This window comes from Impatiens glandulifera, chromosome 7 (assembly GCF_907164915.1).
Source record: "Impatiens glandulifera chromosome 7, dImpGla2.1, whole genome shotgun sequence".
NCBI lineage: Eukaryota > Viridiplantae > Streptophyta > Magnoliopsida > Ericales > Balsaminaceae > Impatiens > Impatiens glandulifera.
In genome coordinates this window covers 16,778,449-16,787,592 of record NC_061868.1, presented here as the reverse complement: position 1 = coordinate 16,787,592, position 9,144 = coordinate 16,778,449, and positions in this window count along the sequence as shown.

The following is a 9,144-nucleotide window of genomic DNA, read 5'->3' as shown; positions in this document are numbered from 1 at the left end:
AGATCTAGGCGAGCTCCAAGCACTGATGACAATCCTAGGCCAACCAAGAGAGGTGGAGGTCGAAGCGGTGGTGATCGTGGAGGTCGAAGTTGTGGTGGCCATAGTAGGCTAGCAAATTTTGATCAAGGAGGTCGTGGCAGCGATAATGAACGGGGTGGTAGATCAAGTGGAGGCGGTTGTGGTGGTCGCGGCTATCCTTCCTTCTTCAACATGCTTCCCGGTCAAGACATGAGTCCAACCGATCCTCGAGTTAAAAGGGAAGAACAATAATTTCTTTTCTTATATTCTATTTAAGTTTTTCAAACAATGTTTCTTTGATGATTCTCTAAATATTGGTTTTGGATATGTGATGTAAGTGAACAAGAGTTTTAGTTTATTTATATGATGAATGCATGTGTTGATATATATGCAGGTTTGCAATTTCTTCATCAAAAAGGGGGAAATTGTTGGGTCAAATTATTTTGACTGAGTGTTGAAATAATTTAACCATTGAGATTTTGATGATGAAATGACTTATGAGTTTTGATGCAGGTGTATTGAAACAATATTCCATGAGACTTGGCTCTAATAAGGATCATTAAACCGATTTTGGCAATTAGATGCATAGAATTAGACGTACAATCTAACTCATCGGAGTTAGACGTGTAGTCTAATGAATGCATAGAATTAGACGTACAGTCTAACTCATTGGAGTTAGACGTGTAGTCTAATGAATGCATAGAATTAGACGTACAGTCTAACTCATTAGAGTTAGACATGTACTCTAAAGAATGCATAGAATTAGACGTACAGTCTAACTCATCGGAGTTAGACGTGTAGTCTAAAGAATGCATAGAATTGGACGTACAGTCTAACTCATCGAAGTTAGACGTGTAGTCTAATGAATGAATAGAATTAGACGTACAGTCTAACTCATCGGAGTTAGTCGTGTAGTCTAATAGACTTATAATTAGACGGATGGTCTAATAGATTATTCAGAATTAGACGTACAGTCTAACTCATCGGAGTTAGACGTGTAGTCTAATATATTTGCAATTAGACGGATAGTCTAATATATTCGTAATTAGACGTGCAGTCTAACTCAGTAGAGTTAGACGTGCAGTCTAATAGACAGTGAAAGTTAGACGTGGGTCTAACTCCTTCAGACAAGTCTGAGGTAGAACCGAATTAGACATGCAGTCTAACTTAGTAGAGTTAGACGTGCAGTCTAATGGTTATTGGATAATTAGACGCGTAGTCTAATTAGTGAAAGTTAGACGCGAGTCTAACTCCTTCAGACAAGTCTGAGGTAGAACCGAAATTAGACGTGCAGTCTAAGTCAGTGGAGTTAGACGTGCAGTCTAATGGTTATTGTAATTAGACGTGTAGTATAATTCTATTAGACCAGGCGGTCTAATAGACTCGGTTACTAGAAAGAGATGCTTAATTTCATTAGACTGATTTTCACAATCCGTCTAACTGAAATACGTCTAATGCTCAGTTTAAGCAGTATGATTGAAGCTAGCATTTCACCTACCCACGTGCTATAGTTGTACCCTACTCCTGCTCCACTTTCTAGTGAAGATCAGTACAAAAACTATATGCAACCAACCAAGGAATGCCACGTAAGAGAATTTTCCTCACATTACTTGTTTTGTAGGTACATCCCTGATGGAATATTCGGCGCACTACCAGTGGTGTACGGCCACGATCCTTGTGCTCAAAACCTGTTGTGTACAATGGAGGCTTTATAATGGAAGAGTGCCACGTATCATTCTAAAAGATTCGACCGTTAGCTCCTGCTCAGTATTTAACAAATCTCAAGGACAACGGACAATCTGCCTTACGAATTTATCCGAACACAACAAACAAGCAATCTGATTTTGCAGAAAGAGAAACTACTCAATTATCTTGCTTACTGAATTCAAGTTTTTGAATACTCATACTGTGAAGCTGCTTTCTGATTGTACTGTGTGTGAATCAAGAGAAAGCTAGAATCAAAGCACCTTTAGCTGAGTGATATTCTTTATCTTGTAATTGAACAGAAAGTGTTATGTTCAATAGTGAGCTAATTGTGTGTAAACTGTATTTGATTCGAATCATATTATAGTGAATCCTTCCGGTGGTTGGAAGAAGGGGTAACGTAGGAGAGTTTTTCCGAACATCCATAAACAAATTGATGTGTTCTTCATTTCTGTCATCTTTTCATATTTCATCTTGTGCTTCAAACCCAAGTAAAGAATTCCGCATTGAATCTGTTTCAAGTGTTTACAAGTGTTTGCGTAGAATAGAAAGCGAATTAAATCCCTAACAGGATTTCTTTCAAACCGTTTTTCATAAGCCTTCATCCTTAGCCAGACCCCCGTCTCTATCGATAAAGCCGGTCCTATCAGAAAAATAAAAAATAGATAAAATATATGTTTTAGCCGTAAATAATTTTGGCTATTTTTTCTTAATGAGTATCGTGAGTAACATACATGGTTAAATACATATAATAGAATAATTAATAAATATACGTTATATTAATCAATGTGACCTTTGATATACCCAAATAAAGTAATTGTATGTTGATGCTTTATTTAAGATAAAATTAAGTTTTGTGGTTAATTTTTGTTATTGATACCAATGATGAGTTTTGTTGTCTAGAATGGTGAATCGTGCAATATCCCAACGAAGATACCATCAAAGGGCAATATCATCCAAGTCTCGATGAATGTCTATAGGACCGTCTTTGTACCGAGTTGTAGTGACAAAATATTGTTCAAATACGTGTTCATGAAATATGTCGGATTTGATTTGCCTATGAACTTGGTCAATGTCAAAAGCTTCACCCCCTTTGGAATGTATACCTTCATAGTCATGTCTAACCCATGATCCCAATTGCCAAAGTTGGATTTCTTATTTCTCTTAGTCAAGAGATTAATATGGCTTTCATGTGTTTCTATGTCTCTTCTATATGAACAATTTGGTCATTCTCTCATTTTCAATCGTAAAAGCCGTCACAATTGGAACTCTTCCTAATGCGTGTCAATAAGTTCTTCTCCCTAATAGCGATGTATTCCTCCTCATTTTCTAACTCATAATGCAATCTTTCATATTTCATTTGAGGGTTCTAGACATGTTTAGGATATGCGTCCGTGTTTAGGTCAGTTTGGAAAGTATGAATATTGGTTGAAGTTTTTAGGTTTGGGTGTGCATGGACATCTTGGAAACTCTCGTAGTAGAGCGAGCTATTTCGTCATCGTGTCAAAGGAGTTCTTTAGTTCTAAGAACTCTCCTCAAGTAACTATATTATTCTAGACTTTTTCTTCTTCCATTCCTTTTGATATGAAGCGTTTTATTTTGGGATCTCAAAATTTATAAGTCCTGGTGAACCCTGTATGACAATTGAAAGAAAAGGGGTTAAGAATAGAAAGATCTTCAACATCTGTGTGACAACCTTTATTGCTAATTATACACATACATGTTTCTTAAGGTGAGTATCACATTTACTTTCTAACTCGGATTCTTTTCAAAAATGATATATGTATTAAATTTAAAGGGTTAGTGCTCAAACATACAAACCAAAATTACAAACATTCACCACACATTCTTCCTCATAATATATTTTCATTACAAAGGAAAATGACATAAAATGAATCTAAACTCCCATCGAGCTCGTCTTCCTTTTGTTACTTATCTTCGTTCTCTTCTTTCGAGCTTGCTCCGCCTCTTTTCGGGAATCTTCCAAGTAATCAATCCTCTTCGTGGGCATACTCACTACCTTTTCCTTACTCCATTTATCGGAGTGAGCGACGTACATTTATTAGTTGAATATATTATTAGTGCCAAGACATTCCTTTTAAATAAGGCATTGTATCTTGACCAAATTGCCCAAATAGAGGCAAAGTGTAATAAGTTATGGTGGACTCAAACCCGAACAATATGATCATAACTTTTCATCTAACATGTGAGACATCTCCAATATCTGATAATAAGACATAAGATCTCGAATAATGATATCATCATTGATTATAGATTTCGGGTTTACCATGTTCAGCCTATCTCTTAGAGTCGCCCATGTGATAAGTCATCTTTAATACATTGGTTGATGGATTCCTGTCGGATTGAGCCAAAAATAAATGGGCTAAGAGGATCGTGATCGTCATGAGGTTAAACTTCTCGAACTTATGTATGACTCCATCTTTGACCACCAATGCATGCCACTTCTTAAAGTCAATGATACTCCTCTTGACTAAGTTATCTAAGGTGGTATTTGTATAACCAAAGTCTTCTTGAAGAACCTTCCTCAAAGACATAGTCTTGGATAGTGTCTTAAGGTATAGGAGGCTCTTACTCTTTATCATGAGAATATCTCGGAACTCATCCAAAGTGGGACACATTTTCCTTACACTGTTGTGAAAAGTTATCGTCGTGGTGTTCTATCTTTTGTACATATAATTCATAAGCCTCTCACCTGACCTTGACGTCTATGAAGAAGAGGGTCTTATCTAGTTCGAAGATCCTGAAGTTAATAGGACACCCGTCATAGTGTGCAATCCAAATAGATAACGGAAAGAAGGCCAATTTTATCATCAAATCACAATGAAATATTCACGTATATCACCGAACTAATTTTTGTTCATCATACCACTATAGTTGAGCTTAATGTTCATCTATGTCATTAGTTAACAAAACATTCTAGCATGTTAAGTTCTATATTAAATAAGATGACATGTATGATTGACATGACACTTTTTTAAATTAATCTATATTATTCATTTATTTTTATTAACAATTCTAAATAATAAATTCAAACCACCTTTACATTTTCCTTCTTCTTCATGTTGCCCTAAACCGCAACATTATTGTTCTTCCTCGCAACTTCATTCTTCTATTTTATAATCTATAGAGAATAATCCACATAAGCATTAACCATAATAAAATATTTAGTTTTATTGAGGAATTAGAGTAGTGGTTTTATGACGGGCTCGATAAGTTCGAGTCGAAAAAAACCGATGAAAGACGGGTACGAGTTAGTGAGAGCATAGAGGGAAATGGAGGATATTTTTATTTTAGAACCGAGATTGTCTTTCGCAAGAGATATTTGGATATTTCTCATTGAATAACCTTGAATCCTCGTCGCGTCAAATCTAAAAATCCTACCACGATGAATTTTGACATTTAGTCAATCCTCAAAACCTCAACTATGTCTTCCTATTTTGACTAGTCTCAAACAAAGTTCACAGTGAACGGTGATGATAGGTAATGAAGTTTACAAATCTTCTTCTTCTATTTTTTTTAACTGTAGTGTTCACAATTAAATTTCACTTTAAATTTAATAATGTTTCATTAGTTACAAACTCATTAATTATTTGACTATAAAATAAACCATCCCAAATAAACATTTATTTTGGTGTTTCCCTATTTTAGATTTGTATTCATACTTCTTTCATTAATAATTTTTTCAGATGGAATGATTATAAGTTGACTATATATCATGGAGGTAAATTTACTATATTCCATGAAGAAACGAGGTATATGAACGAGTTTAAATTTATTTATTTTATAGCAGATTTGCACAAATTAAGTTACTAGGATATAATGGATATAGCCTAAGCTAGGATATATGAATCGGATTGTCACAAAATTCTTTTATTGCATATTAAATCCAATTTTAACCATAGGAATTATGGAACTAACTTGTGACAAAGACATCTTAGTTATGTCGTCATACTTAAAAGAATAAAAAAATGTAGATATATATATTGTGAATGAGATAGAAAAAGTTTTGACTTCGGACAAAGATGTCCATTTATATTTGGATGTGGGTCCAAGTCAACGCACAAATGAAATACATGTTGAAGATGAATTTGAAAAAATATTGGCAATGAGAATAATTCTACATATAAACCAACACCTTCTGATGAAGATGAGAATGAGAATAATTTATATATTCATATAAATAGTGATGAAGATAGTCAATATACCATGAGTATGATTCATGTGATGTGGGAACTTTATGAGAATGAGGGATCTGAACAAGATGACGATGGTGAAGAAGAAAAATTTAATATTGAGAAATTGATCATTGAATCGATTAGAAAACCGAGTAGAAGACATGCATATAATTCCAATGTTACAAGTACTACACGGTTTAAGGTTGACATGTTCTTTAACTCTAAAGAAGATGTGAAATTTACCATAACTAAATATGGTTGTGAAAATTGTGTGTTGTTGAGGTTAAATATTGCTAACAACATCTGAATTAGAGTTGTATATAATAATGGTGATTTTCCTTGGGTTTTGTGAGTTAGTGTAGACAAAACTGATGACAATGGATCACCAATAAGTATCAACCAGAACATACTTGTTATACATATTACAAGAATAGACTAATAACAGCTAAGATTCTTGCCAAAAATTCGAAAATAGAATTACAATAGAACCTACTATTAAACTTAAAGTGCTCAAGGAATTATGCAAGACATAATTGCATGCTGATGTTACTCAATCAATTGTTAGGAGAGCATAACAATTAATTGTTGAAAAAATTAAAATTGACCATTTACTATAGTACAATTCTTTGTGGAGATATGTCGAAGAAATTAAATTGATTAATTTAGGATCATTAATTGAGTTGAAGGTAAAAAAAGATGAAGAGACTAATTAATTAGCTTTCAAAAGATTTTATATTTATTTTGATGTTTGCAAGAAGGGTTGGTTGTCTGGATGTAGAGCAATTATTAGAGTTGCCGGGTGTTTTCTAAAAACCGTTTGTAAGGGAGAATTGTTATATGCCATCGGTCGAGATGGCAACAACTAGATGTACCCGATTTCCTAGACTATTGTAGAATCCGAGAACACTAATTCATGGAGATGGTTTTTAAAACTATTAATGAAAGACATTGGTTTTTGGATGGTGTTGGTTTGATAATTATCTTAGACATGCAAAAGGTAATATTTCTTCTTTTTTACTTATCATTACATTGTTTTATTATTTTTTGGTTACTTAGTGGCTACTTATTACTTTCTTATAATTGTAGGAACTAATCGCAGCTATTAAACATGTTTTCCCTGAAGCTCAACATAGGTTTTGCGCGAGGCACTGGTATGCTAACTAGTCGAAGAAATGCAAAGGCACAAATCTTAAATTGCAGTTTTGGGCGTGTGCAAAATCAACATATCCAAAACAACTAGATGTCAATATTTTAAAGTTGGATGAATTAATGGAGGGTATTGCAATAAGAGTTATATATGTTCTGGAAAAAAACATGGACTAAAGCCTTTATCCGAGAGATACCCAAATGCGATGTAATTGTAAGCAACATGTGTGAGGCGTTTAATGCATCGATTCTAATTTTGAGGGAAAAGTCCATTGTTAATATGTTAGAAATGATCAGGTTATTGTCCACAGAAAGATTTCAAGGAAGAGAAGATCAATTCAGAAATGTTATTAAAATATATCGTCTAAGGCTAAAGAAACTATTCGAGTTGAGTAAATCTAGATATTACGAACGCCACTTGGATTTCAATGGTAGTATAATTTATGAAGTAACTCAATATGATCATAGATACACAGTAAACCTTATCAATGAAAAATGCTCTTATAGAATTTGGAATATAAGAGGTATTCCTTTTACACATGATGTTGGTGTAATTTATCATTCAAGTGATAATATTAAAGATTACATTTCTTATTAGTATAAGAAGGGTACTTATCTCAAAGCAAACATGGTGGATATACAAACATAGACCAGAATTTTGGAAGAGTGATATTAAAGAGAAAATTTTACCACCAAAATAGGGGAGACCACTTGGTAGGCCAAAGACAAATATGAAGAACCAAAATCTCATGAAAAAATGTCAAGAAGAGGAAGAAAAATGCATTGCACTAATTGTAGAAAAGAAGGGCATAACAAAAAGGGATGCAATACTATACCTGGTAATGAAATTGTTATACTAAATCAAGAATTAAGAAAAATGAGAATTGATTAGATTCAGTAAAGGAAATTAGAGAATATATAAACCTTAGGGAACGTTTTGCTCTAGGTCCAGACACTATCTTCATGGCTGATGACGGCAAATGTGAGATAGGAACCATCGATTTCGCACATAAGATGGTCATCTACATACGCCTGCCAAGATATGCATCTTGTTTGATTGATAGACTGAGATGAGAGAAGAGTGATTAGCAAAGATATTAGCAAGATGGTGTGATTCCAACTTCAAAGAGAGAGAAGCGGATGAGAGATGACGTTATGGTATGAATTTCTTTTTTAAATGTATAAATAGCATTTGTCTTTAAGGACAGCAGATTCCATATCGGAATAAGAAACCAAAATGATAAAATAAACTAGAATTTAACTTAATACAATTTCATTAAATCTCGTGTCTTAACTTCCTAAAATTAAACGAAATAATGACTTTTTTAAAAGTCAGCCAATCTAAAGTGAGGCAATGATCAAAAATATAATATATATATATATATATAGATAATGATGCTTAATTTCAAATTGTCTGGATTGCTAGATCGAGAGTTGTGGTTAATTTGGATATATATATGTGAGAGTAATAGATACTTGGACCGAATTATGGGTTAACCCGCCCATAAACTTAAAACAGTTAAAATCTCTTATACAAACATTAGACTTACTTCAAAACCATTCAATTCGACGTCTTGGTTAGATACGTGGGAGGTACCGCCACCACTTATAGAATACACATCCCCTTCAACCGTAATCATGAAACCATTGGCCATAAATCTGAGTTTCTAATGGAATGTAGAATCCACTACATTTTCTTTGTATATCCACGACCTCTCGAGAATGACATTTTATGACGATTGCATATTGATAACGCAAAAGTCAATCTTGAAGGGCACACCTGACACCTTTATTATTATCTTTATATTTCTCAGGACTTCTTTCTCGTATGCCACAAACGCATAGATCTGACAAGATAATACAAATTTTCCCGATGCAAATCCTCTTAGTGTCCTCCATGGGAATATATTCAATGTTGAGTCGTTATCGATAAGGACCATCGAAATTGTCTTACCCTCCATCTTCAATATAAAATATAATGTTTTTGTATGACTTACCCTAAATCTTGGCAAATTTGCATCATCAAACTTGATCTTTTGTTCTTTTATGGCACCACTGATTATGCCAACTTGTTCTTCGG